Source organism: Callionymus lyra, chromosome 4 (genome assembly GCF_982586985.1).
Source record: "Callionymus lyra chromosome 4, fCalLyr1.hap1.1, whole genome shotgun sequence".
Classification (NCBI taxonomy): Eukaryota; Metazoa; Chordata; class Actinopteri; order Syngnathiformes; family Callionymidae; genus Callionymus; species Callionymus lyra.
Genome location: NC_141821.1, coordinates 26368715 through 26387917, shown reverse-complemented (window position 1 = coordinate 26387917; position 19203 = coordinate 26368715). Strand labels below are relative to the sequence as shown.

The window sequence follows — 19203 nt, the reverse complement described above, 5'->3', positions numbered from 1 at the left end:
TGGGTTAACATTATCCTTTACCCTGTGGTGAACAATACTATTTTAAAAATGATAACCAAGGAAACTTCGTATTGACAGTATTGGTACAAGTAAACAATAAAGTACATTTTAATCCTTTGTCTTTTCTCATAAAGAAGTCTTCATGTTTTCCCACATTCGCTGGTCTAATTAGGGGGAATATCAACTGTCAGCGGAACAGATGGCATCAAACGTTTGAAGCCACTTAGAACGCTTCCTCTGCCATCTTTCCTCGTCTCTCTCTGAACATTTAGTGTTCCTTCCCCGACTACACCCATCCTCTGGATGCCTCATCCCGGCCACTTCAATGCCATTGAGTCTCATAGTTTACATGCCAAAGAGGCTTGAGCTCACCGGAAGCCCCACAGCGCTGCTGAAAGTCAGCCAAGAGGAGAAAGTGGTGAAGGGAGAAGTGAAAGTTAAAAATGAGGGGAACTGTCTTTTTGCTTTAAAAAATAAATAAATAAAGTTCTATAAATAAGTTTCTTAAATAGATGTGATTATTTCTGAATACATCACCATTGCTCAAAAGGTTGAGCCTGAGTTTCTAAACAGATTTAATTGATAGTTCCAATCTGGAGTAATCAGAATTCAGGGGGAAAAAAAAGAAAAATCTGATCTCACCTTTTCATCTGCCTGTCACCCTGCATGGCTGCGTGGCTGTGAGCTTTATTAGTATGCTCGTGATAATTAACAGTTCAAAGATCTTCACAGGGAATTGTTAACGATTAAAAGTGTTGCATCGTATGAAGGAGAGAAAAGAGGGTAGCAAAGTTCAGTCAAACTCTCGTGCAGCTACACCCGGACGTGTCAGTACTGATGTCAAGAACACGTCTTCATGTGTCTTCCCTGTATCTACACAGTATCACATTGTGACAAAATAAATTTGTTGGTAAAAATTGGTACAGACGTTTGTTGGAAAAACAATGTCTATGGATATCCCCTCGTATTTGATAACTAAAGATCATCAAAAAATATTGTTTATTTACTGTTGCGTTCTCCATTTTTAGGGAATGCAATAATAAACGTCAAACGTGTTACGATTACATTCCTGTTGTTAATGAACATAAACATATAAACCTTTTGACTAAAAACTGTATCATGATAGAGCATCAGCTGCCTCATGAGGCCTCATTAACACAACTATTAGATACTTAATTGTCGATCATATTTTGCTTGTCAGCTGAATTCCTGATGTAAGGGGTATGGATGGATGGATGGACAAAAAAGGTTCCGTCTGGGCCTGATGTTCCTTCGATGGGATGTATAGATCCATCAGGAAGTCACCTTCGGGAAGTTGTTTTTCCAGCAACAAGCAACACAGAAAATAGATTCATAAAACAAGAACAAAGTGCAATAAAAAAGTGCAACAATAGGTTGATCATTTTCTTATTCATTGAGAGGTTCTGCCACCCAAGGGTCTATGTTTAAGAAAGCTTGAGGCAACGGTACAATGATATGTGCGAAGAAAATAACACAAGATGCAAATAGATCTTGTGACATACCCGAAGCTTTTATGAAACAATGTCATTAGATCACTGCCTCCCCCGGCGAGAACTTTTCGGCATTGATAAAAAAAACAACAAGTGAACTAAAATTGTTGGAAAAGTGAGAATGTTGCTCAAAGAAAAAATGTTTTCAGCAAGTTTAATTCCGTTATGACTCGGTCCTCAGAGACCTGCACTCCTTTCTCCTTACCACAAGCTATGCTGATCAAGAGATTATCTTTAGTTTCAAAGAGACTTCAGCAGCACTGCTTTAAAAAAAGGTTCTACAATATAAAAATGCACCAAAAATAAAGTGAACATCACAATGTGCTTACAATCACACACACAATTCCAGTGAGCCGTAAAGGTTTAGTTGTATATCCTGGCGCTTCTACTTTGGTTGTGGTAAACTGGATGTAATTGTGTAGTTAATTATATTTAATCTTGACACTAAGCAATGTTTGTAGCATTTTTAATTAGACCCGTGGGGAGTCGACTTAATTATTTCATTACTGACACGAGAGCTTGACGCTAGCAATTTGTCTGTTGATGTTAGCGTATGTATTCACATCTATCAGTGCTTATCTGTAAATCTGAGTTTGAAGTCGACCTTTAGAAAAGGTCAGGGAATAAATGGATCACAGTTCAAAGCTGCCATATCAGTGTCTCTTCTCCTTCTTGTGGTCCAGCGGCAAGACCCTTTTCTTTTGCGGGTGTCAGATTTTTCCTCTTCCTCCTCTCCCCAGCTTCTTCCTTTGCTTGCTTCGCAGACGCTCACTTGCACAAATGGCAAAGGGGTCAAAGCACTTTAATGAATTTTCAAAGGTGTGGAAATCTAAAAAAGAAGCAGCCAAACTTAAACATGTCTGACACCCGAGCACATAGTGATGCATATTAAATACACACTTGTATGCTATAGATCTAGTATTAGACACTTCCACGCGCCAGGGGGAGTAACATTACTCCAGCAGTCGGTACTAAGTTACCTTGTTAAAAAAGGTCAAGAGGTCAATAATAATACACATAGGGTAGACACTGCTATACACCGTGATTACAAACAAGCAGTACTTCCACTCAAACAAATGCAGTACAACTTCTGTAACCACACAGGGACGCAGACAATTAAGAACCAACAAACGCATGCACATCCTCCAACCATGCTGTTGCCTCATTTTGTGTAATGACCTACTTGAGTAGGAGATGGAAAATACCTCCCTAGTTGTTTTGTCCACATCAAGGCACCATGAGTGCTGACAATCCAATACCAATCATGGTAAAGGTTAAAATTCATCAGCGCGATTTTGGTAATTGAGTCTTCGGCCAACCTTTCATTTGGGTCAAATTACATCCATGAACAATTGCCATTTCTATTTATTATTAAATAAGTCTAGCAAGTTTGTTCTAGTTTTGTTCTGACAGAAAAGCAAGTGCATTAAGTATTAACAGTTCATGTGATTTGCTGCTGCTTAAACAATCAAATAGAATGAGTAATAGTTTGTGGCTTGTTTTCTTGTAATGAATTAATTACAACTGGTCTTTATACTAGTGATGTGGTAGAGAAGCTTCACGAAGCATTGTCCTATTTTTTAGTGATCAGTAGGTGGCGACCTCAGTTTAAAACTAGTGCGAGGTTTCAATAGACTAGCTGCTCAAAGCACTAGATTAAATGGGACATCACTGCCACCTAGAGGCTTCTTACAGAAACAGTTTTACGAAGCTTCAGTAATCCATAATAGAGCCAAGACATATTAGGATCATTTCTGATATTACAACAATTTAAGTTTGCTTAGAATAGATGTAGAACCCAGGGGCCAGATGCGGCCCTTTGCCCATCATTAAATGGCCCTCATGATGTCATTTCTAAGCTCTTTACATTCTTATTATAATTCTCTAAACAATATGTTTACCAGGTAAACAAATATTGTTATGTAAATAAAAATTTCAAAAACCATGTTTAAAACTTTCCATAATTACATTTTATATCCTACTTGCTAATTTGTTTCATTTTTTCTCACACCCCTCACCCCCACAAAATGATTTTCCACTCCCCTGGTTTGAAACGCATGAGCAACATGGACACATCTTCAGTAAAAATCTAGAATGATGTGTTTGTTCCAGAGTTTAAGCGACACAATTATTTGACTCACACAAAAAGAAAACTCTCCTGGGAATAATTGCTTCAGTTCATTTTCATTCAGACGGGTTGTGAGTTTTCAGTAAATCGTTGTCCTGATTAGTATTCACAACAAGTCACGTTAGATTTAACAATAAATTAACATTCTGTGACAAACTCTCGCTCAAAACAGTGGCTTTAGAATAATAAACATCAAAGTCAGTTTAGGATTAACCAACACACTTTAATTAACCTTTTTTCTTTCAGAATTCTGAAGTAGGAGAACTCTTTAGTTCTGGTATTTGGATAGTTCGCAGTTGCAGGTGTGTGGTTGTTTGTCGACTTTTTGTTTGCACTTATAACATATGAATCTCAGAAGTAGTGATGGGTTGATGAGGCCTCATGATACTGCGTCAGTTGTTTAATGATACAGTGTGTTACTATTAAAAGGCCACTAGATGTCACTCTCTACTTTATAAGGTTGGCTCTGATCTAGTAATTCAATGAAACCTGGCATCATTTTCACTGAGGGTGCCATCTAGTGGTCTTTCAACTGTATCATGATACAGCATCAGATGATTTCAACCCATCACTACTCAGAAGACAGTTGGAGAAGTTAGTGGAAGAACATATAACCTATATAAAACCGGCCTGATAATTCCAATAATCTTTCTTTATTGTCATCCACCCTTCAACACAATGAATAAATAAAGACAATATTGAAGACTAAGTTTGCCCCATGGCTCCGAGTCAGTCTACCTGCAGCATAATTAAAAAGGAAATGAATGAAGAAAAAGTGTGTGAAAGATAGAGAGCCATGACTGCTGTTTCCGAACAAGAAACAGCTGCAACATGAACGGAACATCTGTTTCAACATTCAATTCTGAGTCTGTGTATCACACCTCAGCAGTTTGAAACCGGACAGCAACTGTCATGTTCCGAGACGTCATCGCTGCACTCTTCACTCACCTGACAAGTTTAATATTACACAGCGAAAATTAAGAAGTAAGTAAGTAAAGGTTATTTGTAAAGCGTCTTTCTAGACCAGGGTCACAAACGATTAACAATCAAAAACAAAACACAGTTAAAATAAATAGAAAGACAAACACAGAAGTTCCAGAAAATCAGGGAAAAGAAAAACATGTCTTAAGATGTTTCTTGAAGGAGTCAGTAGATCCATCAAACACAGAGGGAGAGGAAGATCGTTCCAAAGCTTAGGAGCAACAGCCTGAAAAGATTTCTCTCCTCTGGTCCGGAAGCGTGTTCAGGAACCATCAGTAAATTCTGGTCCACAGACCTCAGAGCCCGAGCTGGGGTGTAAGGCTGGATCAGATCATTGATGTAAGGAGGAGTCTGATCATGAATAGATCTAAAAGTAAGAATCAGAATTTCTAAAATTGATCCTGAAAGAAACTGGCAGCCAGTCAAGAGTTTTAAGGATCTGGGAAATGTGAGTTCTTCTACTAGAGCGGGTCAGAATTCTCGCTGCAGAGTTTTGTATTAACTATATGCGAGACAGCTCCTTCTTATTATGACACAACATATTTTTTTTGCGCCAATCTTAGAGCCAACCTGTCTCTTCTCTTGACTCCGAACACAACTTATTTTTCTCCTGATGAGTGGTTTTATTACAATGGCTGCTGAAAGATCGCCACCTAGTGGCCTCTGTAAATGATTCATAAAGCTTCATCACACCTTCACTAATAAAAACATCACCATGTCCACCTGATACCAATCAGAACAGAACATTGCTATTACTTATTAACACAAGCGTATCTACACTTAATATAAAATATGCTACTACTACTAATAATAATAATAGTACACAAACAAAACGCACAAACTCGCACAAACACAAATTGGGCTTATTAAAAGACAAGACAAACATATACGCTAAAGATTAAAAGCTTCTATGATGGACTGAAAAGTATTGAGCTCAGTGCTTTTTTTCCCCCCATTTTTACAACCCAACTAAGGCCATAGGGTGCCAGAGAAGTGGGGACTGCAGGTGGTATTGTGGGTTTTGATATATTTTACTAAAAAAAAAAAAAAAAACCTCAGCACAAGTTATTTTCACTGATGCACTTGTCTCACCGTTTTATGATTAACGAGGAAAGTCAAGAGCAGTTGTGTCAACACAAAATCCCTTGGAGGTAACTGATGTCCTTGTTCAAAATCCACAGAGTCTCAGAGGACTGAATATATTGCACCCTAAATATCCTGCGAAGGGCAGATGGTGTCGCTTTGCCTTTGTTCCACATTTAAGATAGAGTGGTGTTGTGGTTGTTTAAACAAACATGCTAACATTTAAAACATATGTTTACTCGTTCTATTTGTGCTTCAGTTTCTGCTGCATTTATATCTCACTACGTTTGCTAATCGACCAGTAGACGAGCCTTTAAGTCCTTTGCTCGGTGGAAGCGGAGCAAGGGATAGATTCTTCTAAGCTTTTCCTTGCATTATCAAAAGTCTCCAGTTTAATGTTGTGGGTTCTCCACGGCATAACTAAGAACCTGAAAGGAGCTTATCTGCTTAAAACAGGATTGTAGGCGGGGGTTTTTTGCCAATGTTCCTCCGTCACATATGATTTTCTTGGTTGACAGAGAAAGTTAGCAGCTTTAGGTCCCACTATTGAGCCAGTTTATTGCAGGATGGTGGGGCGGTTTCACGGTTTTTGTTTGATCACTTATCAAATAAAATGGGGAAATTTAAAAAAACTTGACACCAGCATTGAAAACAAGGTGAAAATATGAACAGCTTTTGTTTAAATAGTGACTTAATTCTAACAACAAAGACGTTTCAATCATGTCAAAAGTATAAAATCTCTTAAAACTAGTGTCTTGTACTTGCCTTGAATTAGTCACCAATCTTATACAGCAGTATTAATATCTTTATTTGTCATCAACCCTTTTCCAGTCCTCCATCTTCATGCCTACCTGCTGAAATACAACAAACAGTTTTGCTCCGGCTATAAGTGAAAACGAAGCTATTTCCTTCGAAAAGTCTGACATCAGTCCCCGCTACTGACTCCCCGGGGCCCAATTTTCCCAGTATGAAGCTTCAAGGTCCTCAGCTGAGCTCTTTGTTCATCTACAGCTGCAGCAAGTTTGTACACTAGTCAGATAGAATGCTAATGTGAATCCCAGAGACACAAACCAAGTGTTACCCCTGATCTCTGGAAATAGATTTGTTCCTTCGTGGAAGTACATATATTGTAATAACATCCCTCCTGATTGCAAATCCCCCTGCGGGTTTTGTCATGCACGTTGAATATGCATAATGTATGCAGCTAATCATCCCTGATTATTAATATTGCTTGTATTCAGTGACATAATTGTAGGCAGGTATTAGATATGTGAATATGTACTGGTCGTGCTAATCTAATGAATTATCACTTGAAGGCTGACATAGACGTGCATTACAGTATGAGTCACCATGATGTGTCAAAGTTAAAAACTTTCATTGGTGATTTAAGAAGAGAAGATAAACGTTTTCCTTGTCTAATAGTGCATTGTCAGTATATTTTTTATTCTTGGAAAGCCTTGAAATGACAAAAATAATAATGTAAAACAATGGACTATCCAAAGACGACTGAGTAGAAAATGGAGAATTAAGTATAGAAGCAGAGGGAGGGAAAGAAAGTAGGACTCTGTGCATGGGAATGGTATCGGTTTGAATTGATATATATATAATCATTGAGCGCTAGAGAAGGTAGAGAGGACGCTGAGCTGGCTTTATAATCGAACTGAACATTTTTCCTGAGAGTTGAAGCAATGGATGTCGATAAGAGTTCGAGGGAACATTAATTATGGATTATTATCAGTTTATTTTCTGCTTCATATTGTGATGCCCGTATATATCTGAGCTCAGAGCCGTTTTGTTCGGCAATGGGCATCTGCCGATAAACAAGTCCCTGCAAATGTGAAAAAGTTATAAGAAATATTCAAAGCAAACAGATTATTTCAAAGGAATAGTTGAACATCGAAAGGCTTTTTTTTTAACCTCCTTGCTCCCACCGTTAAAATCTCAATGCATGGACTTTTATTAATGGACCTTGTGTAAAGTTTGGATTCCCCCAGGGAGACCATCTTTGACATCTCTGCTTCCGGACTTAATAAACTATGCTGGCGTTTTGACAGACTATTTTTAGGTTGTGCATTGCTCGACGGCCATAATTCTTCAGCTAAGGCATGACATGCACAGCGTGCACCCAAGTCTGTGTAACCGTTCATGTAATTTGCTGATCTGTACTCTTTTTCTCTCCACATGTCCCCTGATGGTTCCACGTACAGATGTGACCAAATATTCCACACCCGGTAAGTCTCATCTTTCAAACTTTTACAAATTTTACTCAAAATACTTTTTTTTAAAATTTGCAATTATAACTTATGAATCATTAAAAGATATATTTACAAAACAGACTGTTCACTTTTATAACCGATACTTTAACTCAATTTTATACTACATTTTATTGAAGATCATATTTTAGTTTTTTGCTTTATATACTTTTATTTGTAAGCTGGGTTATTTTGAAAACACAGCTCCACAGCTACATAAGGGGCAAAGCTTCATTTGTTGGTGGTTGATCAATCGCAGGTTTTAAATAATGTATGCCTGTTTGTATACCAGTTGACATAGGTCAGTCAGAAAAATGTGTCATAAGAAACACTATAAACCTATTGAGATCTGGATTTAAAAGCCTAAAAATCAAATCACAGCTTGATCCAATGTAGAACCAGAATTTTAAAGTTGATCCTGAAAGAAACTGGAAGCCAGTGAAGAGTTTTAAGGACCGGAGAGATGTGAGTTCTTCTACTTGAGCGGGTCAGAATTCTCGCTGCAGAGTTCTGAATCAACTGCAGACGAGACAGCTCCTTCTTGTTACATGAAAACAAACTGTTACAATAGTCCAGACGAGAAGAAACAACCACATGGATTATAAGCTCCAGATCATGTTCCGACAACATTTTCCTAAGTTTAGAGATTTTTCTCAGTTGAAGGAAACAGTTTCTGGTCAGTTTTCTGCAATGTCGAACAAGAGACATGTCTTTATCAAATACAACACCCAGGTTTCTCAGGCTCAGTTTGACAGACTGACCTAAGTCACCCAAGTACTGACTCAACCCTGGAACCTTATCATCAGGAGCAATCACCAGAGTTTCAGTTTTGTCCACATTTAGCTGTAAAGTGTAAAGTAAAATATACCATTGGCCAGCTGCTGTGATGTAATCCAATAATATATCCCAACACCATACATGACTCAACACTTTCTCTATGCAGTAGAGCAGTCTCCACCACATATCTAGAGTCAATCCCATTTGTCACATTGTCTCAGTTTGAATTTTCTCTCATGATTGAATAAGAGAATATACTAATCCTGCTGTTCTCTGGAAATTTCCAAATCAGGCTGCACAGCGTTATGTGAGAACAGGCCCATTGATATTTTTTGGACCTTGTACTGAACTGTCTCTTGGTATCAACCTTGAAACAGTGCTGAAAGTAGCAAATCCTCTTGCCATGTAGTGCATTAATGGCTTCCTGGGGTAGCAGAGTCCACCTCAGACTACTGAAATTTCCTTAGGGAATAAGCTAAATCCAAAATAAGACAAAATTAGGCCACCACCAGAAGAACAGATCTTGAAAAGGGTGTGTAAAAATAAACTGATGTACTGAAGCATTAACATTACATGTTAATATCAAATATACCTCACGATTAGAATGTTAAAGAAAAGTATATTTAACGCTTGATATTGCTGATGATGTAATTAAACTAATAGTTCACCCAAAATTCTAACTTCACTCATCAGAAGATGACATCCTCGTGTCGACTAAGGGTTGGGATTATTTTCGGAGTAATATGTTCCTTTTTAAAGCAATAGGCAAGTTTATTTTTATGAAGTGACTGACAACAAGTGAACAAACACAAGACGCTTAAAAACAGTTAAATAACAATTCCTCTGCTTGAGTCTTCAATACGCAATGGATGTTTCATATGAGCAGTACGGAGGTATTTGGACATTTTAAACCGTCTTTTTGACAGAAGTTCAACCACTCAGCTCCAGTCGCTTCATTTAATTGAATATACATTTTTTTCTACAACTCTAAAAAGGAAGTTATTACTCTGATAATAATCCCAACCCTTAGCTGACATGAGGGTTAGTAGAAAATGAGTGAAGTTTGAGTTTTGGGCGAACTATCACTTTAAACATAATTAAAAAGAAATCATTAAAAAACAGGTGGCCTAATATTGATAAATTTGTAAGGCATAACAAATGTAGTAAATAAAGTTGGACTTTAACTTTCTGTGTTCAGAAAGGAAGAAGGAATACTTATACATATTAAGTTCCTCAGATAAATATACGTTTTAAAGGTTAGGTAAACGTTAATTTGTTGTTGACACTATATTATCATTGTATCTTCAGGTTTTCCGTTTGACTGCTACATGATGTATTGTTAACCTGGGCTCTGGGCTCCTGCCGCTATATTTGAACACTTACTTATGTGAACAACTTTAAAGGAGGTCAGCAGGAGGTGAAACGGCATAAAAGGACACAGATATTGTTCAGCCGATCTTAAATCCTTCTCTGATCACGCACACGCAACACCAGAGAACTGCCACTTTCCACAAGGCTTTCAGGGCAAGTTAATCAACTTCTCATTTGCTTATTATCAAAGGGTTGATCTGAAGCTGAAGTGGGTAAGAAGCACAGACCAGCTGAAGGAGTTTGGAGTGAGCTCATTCAAACACAGCAGAGTTAGCCATCTGTGAACTGGACTTCAACCGGAATAAAATCAATGTTGCGCCAAATCATTCATGAGTAAAGTCAAAAAAACGCTTCTGACTGGTTTGCCTTTGGGCTGCTATCTACACAAAGTTTATTTCGAAGTAGTGTTGCCAGTATTCTATCTTAATCAATGTCCGTGCCAAACTGGAAAGAGGAATATGACCTTGGGCTCTCTGAATGGAAAGAAGCCGCTGTCACAACTAATGTATTCATAAGACTGTAAAAGAGGTCGACTGCATGATTGAAAGCTTCGGTGAGGACCTTAAAAGACCAGATGCCCAGCACCCATTACCCATGAAGTTCATTCCACCCCAAAAAGAAGACGGTCAGAGCTCAGCTTCTGATGCACAGTGTTCAAGCACGGAAGTTTCAAACGGTGTCTGGACTTTGCTGGGTATTTATGTAATTAAAAGCACCATGCCACACGTTTGGCTACCTAGCAGTGCATCTGCACAGCATCCTGGTCCGACTCTTTGAGGCAGCTACCGGCTGACATCTTGGAAAGAGAAAACCCTCACTGGCTGAGAATAATAACCACCCTGGGGAAACCACCAGATGGACATTTACTGTGAGCTTTGCTGGAGACTGAGAATCTGTCAAACATCCCACCAAGCAACTGTGGGGGAGCACCAAAGGTTCAAGTCCACGGTGTTAAATGAGAAGAACACTGAGGAGACTCAAAGCAGTTGGAGTTTCAACGAATCACACAGAGTCCTTGCATTCACCCATTCCTGAAGGTTATAAAATCCTCATTAAACAATAGTCGTGTCTCACATTCACATGTAGCTGATCTTGTCGGTCAGTTTTTCTAGCGTCACTTACTTTTAATTACATTCCCTATTTCATTTTTTGCCACCCTCTTGGTTGAACAGCCATACTACTTACTACACAATGTTTTATGTATAATATTCGGTAGAGCCTCTGGGATAATATTCCACAAAACGCCTACTGAGTTCAAGTAAAAATAAAACGTCTGATTCACATTACTTAAAGCTCACACATTCAATTGTTTTTGATTTACATTTGGGGGATATTACACTACTTGTTCAATCCACAATTCTTCAAGTTTATCATTCTATAAATGCTTCCATCTTTCCTTTTTGGCCTCTAAGGGCCAAAAGAAAGCCGACACAAGGACATTTAAAAATAGACCACCATATATTAATGAACACATTTGGACGAACTACTCTCAAGGTATTTGTTACTATTCATTGACACAATTATTATTTGTTGCTATAGTGTAACGCACAGTAAGACTAAAACCTACTGTCGGTTGGCTACTGTGCTTACAATTTATTTTATTATATTGTTATCTTTTATTTTCAGTTTATTTAAATATATTTAGTTTATCATAAATTCATGTCACATTTTTGAAGACATACTGTATATGTCTTGGTCCAAATTGTGTGTATTTTTTTTAGGATCAACAAACTTTTGGAGACCAATCCCAAGATACAATCAGTTAAACATCTTCACGTGTGAAGGAAATTGAAACGTGTTCTGCAACAGTAATTGTAGAAGGCACCAAAACAGATTTGTGATCACTTGTGTGGAGCTTTCTCAGACAACCTGGCTTCTGGTGGAAACAGATGGCTCATCTTTAACTTCATTAGCAATGGCCACGTCACTAGCAAAAACAATAAGTCGCCCTCCAACCTGAGGAGAGCAGCATCTATTAGTGGTTAACAACATATGGTGAAGGCACAATGTGGTGCCCCCTATCTCTTTCATGGCATCCTGCAGCCAGACTAATGAAGCCAACATCAGATGCTCACTTCACAAGACTCACCTCTTGTCATGTGCAATTACATTCTGCTTTGTCTTAATTGTGTTTTGTTCATTATTTGTATTCATAATCTTTGAGTATTTAGCTGACTTGAAAAACTACATTTAAGGATTACTGAGCCCGACGCTAACATAACCATTGGCAACGAATGCAACGCTAAATGAAAGTTTAAACTTTCTGTTCTGTTAATTGGAGCTGTGCAAACAAAACAAGCACAAATATATTTAACAACAGCATAATATTGTATTTTTTGTTTTTCGTGCACCATAAGTGTGTGTTTATCTATATCTATCTATATAGATATACAGTGTATATATATATATATATATATATATATATATATAATGATAGTAACATTGCTAATTCTGAACTTATATTTCTAACATGTTTGTAAACATTTTTTTGTATATTTGTGTGTCTGAAATAAATTTGGAAACAATATGCACATGGGGGTTCTTGTGATGTCGCACTACTTCCACAGACGAACAAACCGTCTCCCCAAGCAGTCGACATCTTGTGGACTAAAAAAAAGAAAAGGAAAACATCTTATTTTAGTCTGATTTGCATAGTTGGTGTTTTTTTTCCACTGCCTCCCTTTTCACTTATTGTTCAAAATCTAGGATATGTCACAGCAGGATTTCTGCTCAAGCCCACTTCCTCACTGTTGTTCCCCATGTTGACGTATCACTAATAAGAAGCCTCATTAGCCTGCTTTTTTCAAAACCCTTTCTCTTTTGTGTCACTCACTGTTCGGTCATTAAAGTAACGCAGCCAGTAAAATGGCCAACATGATAAGCTCTGCAGATTAACGAAGCAGACGTAAAGAAACTCTGATTAAAAATACTTCTAAAAGGGTTCTCTTGTGTCACACAGCTTCTCAAGTGGATGACTGAGTCAGCGATGATGTCATGGCTCACTTTAGTTTCTTTGTTTTTAATGACGTATACAAAAAACCCGATTTATATAAAGCTAATAAATTTAATTAGTAGATCAGGGCCAAAGATTATAAAGTAGAGAGTGACATATAGTGGTCTTTAAAAATGAAACAACTGTATCATTAACAAATGATGCAGTATCATGAGACCTCGTCGACCAATCACTAGTTCCTACATTTCCTTTATCTCACTTGTAGCATCACCTGTATCTTTTTTTGGACCTCCATTGTCTTTTCAATAATGTACTTTTCACTCACTTGCCTATGGTTGTAAAAACACAGTGTGACAGCTAGAGCCTGTCACAGTAGCAGTGCTGTCATGAATTCGTAAGGTAGTTTGGCGTTTTCTTCAGAGCAAACGAGTATAAGAACATACAGCAAAAGCTTTACAATGGACACAAAAGGGCTTTTTCTCTGCTTTGTTTAATATACTATAGTTTACAAATTGGTCTTAATCTGTAATTGTGAGCTGTATTCCTTTATAAAGACACTCCAGCTACTTTCAATCTTACATGTAAAGTGCATGTACAAGCAATGGATGCGAGCAGTGTTACAGCAATTACTATTACTATTACAAGTCAATTTTATTAAAAAAAAAAAAAAAAATTCCAAAGTCAGATGAGATGCACGTCTATGGTTAGATTGTTAGCTTTTATGTTAGCTTCATGCTTACCCATATCAAATTTATTTAATGTTGTAAATGAAAAGAATTACGATTCAACTGTAAGTAAAATACTACTAGAATGTTATGTCAACACACATACAGTGTGTAGTGGTTGAGGTGTATGCTAAAGCCAGAGCAATATCACATGAAGATTAGTCTATACAATGAAAACTCTGAGAACAGTTTTAAAAATTGCATTTACATGTTGTTTCAGTATCTCCTCCGCTGGGCTATTTTATATGTTGTATGTGAGAGATTCTAGTCTTGACCACGGGGCAACCACTAAGGAGCGACTCCAACTGAATTATAAGGTGTCAGCTTTTTAAAAATGCATTCAGGTAGCCAGACTAGGACAGGTTTTGAGAGTTATCAATATAATCTTATTGCTTTCAGGATAAAACTGGATGAGCAACTAGTATAATAAAAGATGAGGGATGACCTAAAGATCACTCTGAATGAAAAGGTATTAATCAAATTTATCTTGGAGTCTTTGACTTGTTCCCACGGAGGCGGTCCAGTAAAATTCGGATGAATTGATCAATGGTGTCAAAAACATTAAAACATGTTTCCCTTTGTCCACTGCTGAACATTGGCTTCTGTTTGTTCTCACAAACATTTCATACAGTATCTGAAGAATGTTGTAATCTGATTCATACTTATAGTTTCATCTGAAGAATAAAAAAGATTTATCAACTGAGTAAGGTCACTGCGTTCTCCAAGACCATCTATCATGAACAGTAAATGAGAACACCAGTTCTTATAAGAAATAAATCTTGTTGCTTTCCTTCAGGTCCTTCTGGCTACTGATGAGCTTAATTTAAACTTAGCCCGACATGACCAAGGCCAGGGTGTTTTTGTTTTTGTCGTCCCAGTCCAGCCCTGCTTGAAACACTGTGTGTGATGTCAGACTGTTTGTTTGCCCGAGTGTGTGATGTAGTCAAAAGGAACAATGGTCACCTCAGGCCGAAACGAAGCAAAAGATAAAACATTTAATAGTGATTGGCTGTTGTCCAGCAAATGTAGAGGAGAAGATTCACAACTGCTGGTGCCACTAAGAGGTTCATTCTTTGGATATTGTATTCTGTAACTTGTTGACAACATTTCTAGGAAAGCACTTGCACAGAATTTATAAAACGAGGCCCTAGGACATGAGCCACCTGGAAAATGGATCGGGATCTTCTGCGTCACCTTCATAGTTGCGTGGCTGCAGGTGACATTCGTTCATGGATGTACATGTAGCAGGTGATGCAGCCTAGGGCCACCATGTGAATCACCTGCTCCTGATCTAGTTCCAAGTGGCCGGACCATTGCTGATCTTGAGCGGGAGAATGAACAGCAGGGAAGAACCCTGCTGGGCGGGCCTTATGTTTTTAGGAATGAGTTAACCAATAGTGAATCCAGTTATATTTCAGAACGCTTATGACGTGGATCCAAACAGACAGGGGAAGCGTGATAAAACTGGTTTCCTTGCAATCTTACCTGTTCGAAAACCTGTTAATAACAAATTTATTTTCTGAACATGCCAGCTTATAAGACATTCCACTTGAACTCAGATAGCATGTCATGGATGGAAAACCACTGCCATCAACAAAGTGGTGCCCATGGGCACTAGCTAGTCTGCAGACACTAAAGGAGTAGCCCTTGGGCCTGTTGAAAACATGTCTTATACATCTTATTTTGTTTGATTTTTGTGTTTCCTTTTTAGTTGGTATGGTAGCCCTTAGGGTCAAACCGTGTCCTTGGAGTAACTCACAGTTGCAAAAAAGTTAGGGACCCCTGGCATATATCATCTTATAAGCACTTTGTTGAGCTAGCTTACTCTTCATGGACAACATTGATGGTAAATATTATCGTCAAAACATGTTTTTTGTTTTTTATCATTTAGTCTTTTTTAATAACAATCAAAAGTAAAATTCTGAACTTTTTTTTTCTATTAATGAGATTGTAGTCTCCAACAGAGTAAGAACAGTTTGCAAAACGTATTTTTGTTTACTGCAAAGTTTTGGAAGTAGTTCATGGGTGAAAGTAAACGACAGTGGTGGTCTGAGCGAATGTTGTGGAACCACTGAAGGAAGAAAGGTGCATCTGGGGGGGGATCTGCGCTCAAGGATTAGTTCTGTAGGTTCACAGTGGAACCACTCGAGGTCTCCCCTTGATACCAGGAATGATTGGCATATGAATTCTGGAAGTGTCTGTGAGGTGGCAGGAAGCTGATGTAGTGATGGGCTTTAGATGTCCGAATTGACTTCTGCATTTATTTTCAGATGAGCAATGAGTTTGAAAATGAAGATCAAGTTAATATTTTAATTATCACAAGTAGATTTGTTTGGTGCTTATACGTATATAAAAACACAAATGTTAACCAGATATCAGTTCATAAAATCACACATCTGTCAAAAGCATGTAAGCAAGCAAAAACAAATACTTGAAATGACTTTATTTTTATTTTTTTCAACACCTAATATAAAATGTATTTGGTTGAACATTGACCATTCCTCTCAATTAATTGGTGTCTAATAATAGCTCTTAGATCAGAAATTACATCTGTAATGTCAATTGTTTCTTTCTGATGTGACATTAATGCAAAAATATGTATGATACTGCTAACTTAGAACTCTTACGTGAACCGATATGTAAAAATAAAAACGCCCAAGTGTTTCATCGTTGTTTGGATTTTTCCCTTGACACACTTTCACATTCCTGCAGGTTAATTTGGTAAATGAATGTCCAGCTTGTGTTTGTTCAGGCCTCCACATGACCATTGGCTACTCCTAAGGCCTGCCCGCAGGCAAAGGAAGGCGGTAATGACTCTTAGACACAATCGACGTGGTGGACCAGCATTGACAGTAGAACAACTGAAGTCAAAGATAAGTGGTCAAACTGAAACATGGAGTGAAGAAAGCACAATATTTAAATCAATGTGTCTTAAAGGAATTGTAGAAGAAGACATTTTTGAATGTGGTAGCTTTGAAGCTTATATAGCTTAATAATAGACCAATTTCCCTCCATTCACAAGTATATTTGATAGATATATTGAACATTTTAGTGACAGCTAATAATTTAGTAAAAAAGACATCAACTTCTTTGGCATGAATAAGGTTTCTGGAGAATGTAACGGCTGCAATAGATTTTTAAAAAGAATTATGCCAATTTCTAGATTTGTAAAAGTTATTTAATACTTTAACTTGAAAACGCTCCAGCGAGTTATAATTACTTTAAATATCTGTCATTTGGAAATTTACTAGGGAAAATAAGACAGAGATAAAGAGAGCAATACTAAAAATATAATAAAAAAACTAATTATGAAGTATTTTTTTCATTACCTCTATAATGTACACAAAAGAAAAATGTGTTAAACTCAAGATGCTTTTTTTTTGTTTAAAAACAGCAACAAAAAAATGCCAATATTTTTTGTAGAATAAAGCTAACAAAGTGAAAGGTTTCATTTTTCTTTTCATCATCAAGATCAATGTAAACTATAAACTTTATCAATCCAACACAAAGACAAAAAACAAGTAAACATGTAATCCAAGTAGAGAAGTTTTAGAAAAAGTTAAAAAATAAAAGAATAAACCATGGTCCAAAAGTGAGATGTGACTGGGCATAGCAGGACACTGACAACTAAACAATCCCAAATCAGGCGAGAAATTGTACTTCAGCAGAGTGTGGATTAAAAACATGAGTATTCAGCCTCGACTGAAAATTCACAGCACTCATTGTTTTTTTATGACTCCAGCAGGAATAGCGTAATTGGATTCCCATTATTTCTCAAAGGAAAAAAAAAAGCGTTTTCGAATCTCGAACTGTTCTTGATGCTAACCACCTCTCGAGCAAATTATATTTAAGCTTAGAAGTCCTACTGTGCGTGTTTTTTTTCGGCTTCTTTTGGACTTAAATGTGATATATCAATCATAAAGCAGATCTCAGACTCAAATAAAAAAAAAAAAAAAGAAAAAGCATTTTCCCTCATCAATTAAAACTGCAATCCTTCACACTTCTGACTCTACCTGTGTCTAAGAAGTGATAATTACTTTCCAATGGTAGAAGGTGTTATAATTGAGTTCTAACTTAAAGCATGGGATTAAGCATCTGCGTACCACTGGCATGCTTCAGCATGCTATCTCCTGGATGCTCAGGGACACGTACCTGCTGAGGTGTCACAGGAATCTTCCCCCAGGTGACCTAGTCCACTACGATCTGTCCCTGACTTGCGTCGCAGTAGAAAACCACAGATCAGTGCTCATGATGCCCTGCCACCTAGTGGCTTCCTTTGCTGCTATTTGGGTAGATTCGAGGCCCATTACATTCCACCTGGTTAAGCCTCAGTAGCTCATTGAATGTCCTCCAGCCCCGGCCCTTCTTCACCAGTTCTTGGTATTTGGCAGAGTTACTCCCGTTGGCTTCCTCTATGCTCTTTTCCCAAGGCACGTTTCATTCCAACGTGATCAGATGTTTAGAGTTTAGAGATGATGATCATGTCTGGCAGGAGGGACGTTATTGTTATGTGCCAGCGAACTTAAGCTTTTTCCAGGTTGGCCTACACCTGCCACTCATAGACTGTGTGGTGGAAGCCTGATCACACCGAGCGGACCTCCAGGCTGCACTTGGCAGAACTGCGTGGAGAGATGGCATCAATGGAAGGACTTTTGATGCGTTTAAAGAGAACAGTGCTGTTTTATTTGATGCTATATTAGTTGTGAATAATGATGTGTTGATGAGACTTTGTGATACAGTTTGATACCACTAGATGGCACCCTCAGTGAAAATGATTCCGGGTTTCATTGAATTAGCAATACCCATCAGAAAGATCTTAAGGAACCTGGCCTAACCACATCTGAACCCTTGGAAAAAAACGAAACTTCTTTTCAAATATTTAAATGTTGTCTCATTCCATTTCTTTCTTTTGGGATTATTTTCAGTTGGATTTAACAAACCTTGATCACAATTTTTTGAATACCGAAATAAGAACTTTGATGGCAGGATATTTTCTTTTGGGTTGATCTCCTTTGTTAATTTGAGGAGTGTTTTGACGATCTGTTGAATTATTCTTCCATTGCAGAGCTTTCAGTTCAATAAATATTGCATGATGGTGAATTCACTTAAAATACCCTTTTTCTTTGCAGTTTGATGTGTTGACAATGACTCGTCTACAAAACTTTAAGTTTAGTCAGTTATTTTCATGGAACTTCACCTGGTTGTGGGACCACATACCAGGTTTGCTGACCTGGGAGGTGATAATGTTGTTTGAAATGATTGAAACTTATATGAAAAAAATGCTTTCCTAGATATTTTTTAGTCAAACCTGAAATACTCATGAATCCAGAAAAAGATACAAGCACAAAAATGATTAGAATGTACACATCTCTTTGTATTTATACATTCATGCGTATTATAATCTAACCATGGATTTAGGCCT

General features: G+C 37.6%; 1 protein-coding gene across 14 annotated transcripts in view; it reads left to right on the top strand.

The window, feature by feature from the left end:
• LOC148082299 (receptor-type tyrosine-protein phosphatase delta-like) overlaps window positions 1-19203 on the top strand; it is a 346341-nt gene that overhangs the window by 70721 nt on the left and 256417 nt on the right. For all 14 annotated transcript variants that reach the window (XM_087789456.1, XM_087789451.1, XM_087789446.1 and 11 more), the window contains exon 4: window positions 7911-7934. The gene's annotated coding sequence lies outside the window, so the exon portion shown is untranslated. The remainder of the gene's footprint in view (window positions 1-7910; window positions 7935-19203) is intronic.